The sequence below is a fragment of the Trichosurus vulpecula genome, chromosome 7 (genome assembly GCF_011100635.1).
Source record: "Trichosurus vulpecula isolate mTriVul1 chromosome 7, mTriVul1.pri, whole genome shotgun sequence".
In the NCBI taxonomy this organism is placed as follows: domain Eukaryota; kingdom Metazoa; phylum Chordata; class Mammalia; order Diprotodontia; family Phalangeridae; genus Trichosurus; species Trichosurus vulpecula.
Window position 1 is genome coordinate 36,192,711 of NC_050579.1, and position 5,379 is coordinate 36,198,089.

Sequence of the window (5,379 nt, forward strand, 5' to 3'; positions counted from 1 at the left end):
CACCCAATCCTGGCTTCGGAGAAAGTCGGCTGCAATGAGACCCCAATGCCCCAATGCATGAGCCTGGAGCTCTCACCTGCCTTCATCCTCGCCTCCCCCCTCCCCCCCCAGTCATGGCCTGGTGATGACTGGTGGTCTTCTCATAGGACAGGGTTCTTAAGCCCTTTCCTGGAACGCCGCCCCCCCCCAGCCCAGATTCAAAGCTCAGCTCTAGCACCTCCTTCTACTAAGGCCTCCCCGCCCCCCAATCTCCCTGGTCGCTAGTACCCAACTCCACGTTGTCTGGTATTTTTATATTTATCTTATATTTATTCGGCATGTACTTATATGTGTACATGGTGTCTGCTCTGAAAGACTGTCAGCTCCCTGAGGGCAGGGACAGTTTCTCCTCAGCACCTAGCCCAGTGCCTGGCACCATGTCAGAAGGAAATACTTGTTAAATTTCCTACTATAGTAGGAAAGAAATACTTGTTAATTAGTTGGTTGGAATGTGACTGTTTATTGTTATCATAATCCTTGCCTAAAACCCTTCCCCCATTATAAGTGGAGTATGGAGTGGATGAGACAAGGAGAAGAGGGGAAAAAAGTAAAGTCCTTGAGGGGGGGAATGCTCACTCTTCTTTGAACTCACCTCTCCCCACCTGCCCCCAGTGCCTAGGTACAGGGCCTGGCACATAGTAAAATAATAATTGATAGTATAATGAAGGAAGAACCTGGGCATTTCCCTTACCAGCCTGAAAGTTCTTGGAGGGCAGGGATTGTGTCTTGCTCTTCTTTCTATCCCCGATTAGCACCTGGCACATAGGAACCCACTGAACAAGATGCTTAAGAAAAATCTGTTGAATTGCAACCAATAAATGCCCTCAGTCTTCCTATCTGTAAAATTGGAGATGTTGGGACTACTGTGATTTTAAAAAAATCCCTTTAATCTCTAAAATCTTTCTAATCTCATGATCCTCTAAACCCTCATAGGTCCCAGGCATGGAGAAGAATCATTGAGGGAAAGAAATGGGAAGAGATGGGGGGATAAGGGAAAGACTTTGCATTATCTTGCTGCTGCAATCCATTCAGAAAGAGCCCTGACCTGCATGTCGGGACAGCCGGCTTCTCATCCCAGCTCTGCTGGCCACAAGCTGTTTAACTTTGGGAGGGTCCCTTCCCTTCCCTGGCCGAAATTTCTTCTTGTGTAAAAGTTAGGGCTGGATGAGATGGCCTCTGAGGTTCCTTTTCACTTGAAGACCAGGGTTTGCTGAGTCTAATGTAAGGCACCAACCTCCCTAGCACTTCGAGGCCAAGAATCCAGGCTGAACTAGTGTGTGTGTGTGTGTGTGTGTCTGTGTCTGTGTCTGTATCTGTGTGTATGGGGTATGTGTGGTGTATGTGTGTGTGTGTGGTGTGGTGTGGTGTGGTGTGTGTGTATGTGTGTATGGTGGGTGGGTGGGTGTACGGGAGAGGGCTAAAGAGTTATCCTTAATTCGAATTAATCCTGTTTAAGAACAGAGAATTAGGGTGACCTCCTGAGGTCCTCACCTTGGGAAATGCACAAAGGGCCTCCAGGCTGTAAATGTTTAAAAACACCAAACAACTCAAGGCTCCTACCCAGCAGCTCAGTCCGCAGATCATGTCACTGAGAGGAGTAGGACTGCTTCCCCTCTCTTCTGTGGCCTACCCCTTCAGGGGGCCCTTACATTCCCTCTTTTCTCTTTTAAGGGCACCTTTGATGCACAGATCAGAGACTTTCAGAGATCATCTAATTCTACCCCAATTATAATTTCTGAATTGGAGACCCAGAGAGTTGTGAAGTGACTCACCCAAGCTCTCCATGAGCTACAGGTAGCAGAATTTAGGTTCTCCGGACTCCAAATCATTATCTGACCCAACACTAAGAATTTTGTTACTTGGGTCAAAAACAGCTGAGGCTGAGGGAAAAGAAAGGCAGAAAGGACAGAAGGACTATGGGCATAGTTATCTGGAGAGAGAGACTGGCTGAATCTTCTCTGAAAAGTCCTGGGGATGGGGCAAGAGGTGGAGAAGCTCAAGAGGTGGACACCACAGTAACAAGACCCTGGCAGAGGATGAAAGTTACACACTCACCCAGTGTGGGCACTCTGGAGTCAAGCCCTCATCACCCCCTCCAAGTAATGGCACTGGATTACACCAAAGGTTCCAAAGACGCCCAGGGAGGGGTGGGGGTGGCCCATGGATAAATTGACTGCTTTTATAGACTGAATAATGTCTCACATGTCAGTGTGGCCTTTCTGGACAGACCCCGTGATTCCATTGGCATAAGGAACTCTCAGTGTGGAAATTCCTTCCACTAATGCAAATCAGCACTTGATGTACAACTGATAGTCTTAGAAAGCCAATTGGTAGGGGATGCTAGGTGCTGCAGTAGATACAGCACCAGCCCTGGAGTCAGGAGGACCTGAGTTCAAATCTAGCTTCAGATACTTACTAGCTGTGTGACTCTGGGCAAGTCAATTAACCCCAATCGCCTAAGAAAAAGAAAGCTGATTGTTGGCACAGACAGATTTAAGGCTTTTTCCCAGGTTGCACAGCCAGCATGTGTCAGTGACAGGATTTGAACCCTTGAGGCCTGCTCTCTATTCCTTAAGCCAGTCTCTTTTACTCTTTGTCAGATGTATATAGAGTCTGCTGTGAATAATTTAAAAAAATTTCTTTAAAAGTGTTACTGTTCCCATCTCTTAGAATCTTTAGGTTTTCCTTCTCCCCTTTTCCCCCAAAAAGACTGTTCAGGTGATACCTACATGAAACTTTTATGATCCTCCTAGCAAGGAGCACGCTACAGCCAGCTCCAACCAGCTCTCTGAGAGCCGATTGTTAAATTTATACCTATAATAAAGGTATAATAAGAACAAACTACAAATCAGAGCTTGATTTATTGTTTTGTTGATTGTCTAGACTTAAGAAGGTGATGGAGACAATGTTAATAAGAAAGATTAAACTTAAAAGTGTGTCATGCGTACATTTCTGAAAAGCTGGTTGTTAAACATTTATCAGCACACCCCTGCTTCCTGCTGAGGAGGGAGAGAGAACAAGAGAAAGACACATACACAGAGTCAGAGAGAGAGGGCAGAGAGTGGGGGGCGGGGAGAGAGAGAGAGAGAGAGATTTTAAAATGCTTCCTATGTTTCAGGCATGGTGCTCCCTACCTCCCAAAATTTAGATTGTATTTAGACAATGTACATTGTATGTCTTTAGGTTTCTCTTGTCTGCTCCAGTGGAATGTAAGTCCCTTGAGGTCAGGAACCAATAGTTTTTGTCCTTTTAGTCACAGCTTTGAGTACAATGCCTGGCATATAGTAAGTGCTTAACAAATGTTTGTAGACTGACAGATCGATAGTCTTAGTGTCATTTCATATATATTCAAGGATGACAGGACAACTTCTACCATGTGAGGTTCCAAGAATGTTTTTTAAAAAGCGTTAACACCTCCTTCCACTCTGTATGTGATGCCCTGAGAGACAGGCCTGTAACCCTGATGCCTTTGTTCTTGTAAGGTGATGTGACCCCTGATAGCCTTAGAGGATTCTGAGTTCTTGATGCTGGGTGCCTGTCTAATTGATTTGGGTATGGGTAGAGATATTAAAGCAGGTGTTCCCATCCTGGAAGAGGTTAGAGATATCCTCATTACTTCCATGGTCCCTCCTCTTACCCTGATATGACCTAAAAGGAGGATGGCATTGTGTCATTTGCCTGGGCCCTTGTCATTTAAAGATGGCCTGACTTATGTCCCTATCTGTTCTGCTGAGATTAGGCAACCAGAAGTACACCATTATGGTGTGTATCCTAACTGGCTGGTCCAGAGCAGGGCTGTGGGGAGCAGGATCGCTATCTAGATTGTACTGTGGTCCCTTTACAAATGACACAGTGTGTGTGTCTGGTATGGCTGCTCAGCAGCCAAGACTTCTAGGATAACCAGTCCCTCAGTTAAAGCTTAAAGATCACTTGTGCCCATCCTGTTGGCCAGGCATCCATGGGGCAGCAGGAGAGGATGGGTTGTTCACCCTTCTTCTCAAGAGGAGGCTTCTGACCTCCTGGCAGATGGAGAGAAGGCTCTAACAGAAGAGGCTATAGGGCGGCTCCTAGCTTGGTTAAGTGGGAGCATGGGAGAAAGGAGACAGGACCTGACTTACCCAGAGGCCCATGGGACACCTATGTCCCTGGTGGCCAGGGAAGATATATCCAATTCACAAAACAAATATTTATTAACGTCTGTTGTTTGTAGAATTGGGGCAGATTTTTTTGGGAAAAGATGGATAAGAAATAGATCTCACTCTCAAGAAACTTAGGGAGCATTAGGGACTTGAGCTACATGGGCAGGTCAGGAAGGGCTTGACCCTCTCCTTAGGACAAGGTACCAGCCTGAGAAACATGGAAGGAACGGCTCAGTGTGGGATGAGATGGAAGGAGTATTCCTAATAGCTAAGGGGTATTAGGTTGAGATAAGATTAGAGAAGTAATCCCGGATCATTTAATCCAACCTCCCTTGTTTTACAGAGGGGGAAACTGAGGCACGGAGTAGGCAGAAAGGGTCCAAAGGACTGGGGTTCGAATCCTAACTTAGTGGCACTGCTTCAGACAAATTCGGCTTCGGATTTCCTTCCAACTCTAGTTCTAGGCTTCTATGACCAAAGGACCTCTCAGGTAAACGCCTGGCTATGGCTCTAGGAGGAAGCTGAGGTCACTGCCTCCAAATGGCCAAGGCAGATTCCAAGTCCAGGGTTCTGACTCCGAGTCTTTGCTCCTCCCACTGAGCCCCCTCAAGGCCCTGGGGGTGGGGCTGGGGCTGGGCCCTACTAGGTTCCCTCCTTCCCCTCGGCGAGTCCCCGGCAGTACCCTTCTCAGAATCCCCGCCGCCTGGCGCAGCCGGCACTAAATGTGGCGTGACCACCGAGGGGAAGCAGTGGGGTCCATCCAGGTAAAACTACCCCTGCAACTGGATCCCAACGCGCCCAGAGGCTCATTTCGCTCCTTGGCTGCCGCAGATTCCAGCTCCGCTCCGCATGACTACCATGGCCCCAATCTCTCCTCGGCCCCGGCCCAGATTCTAGGCTCTGCCTCCCGCTGCAGGGAAGGGGGGGGGGGGCTTGGCATCCACCGACCCGAGGCAAAGATCAGCTTTCCAGGAGGAGGGGAGGAGGACAGAGGAGACTTGGCTTCTCCCCAAGGTATAATTCATCCTCGGGGGGGAATGACACCATCCTTGGCTCTTTCCTCCCTTCCTCCTCCTCCCTCCCCCCCACCCCATTCCCCAAGTGCTCATTAAAGCTGAGAGGCCAGGCCAACTCCTTCAAGTTACAGAGGGCGGGATGGCCAAGGTCATCCAGAAGTGACCATCCCAGTTGGGATTCAAAT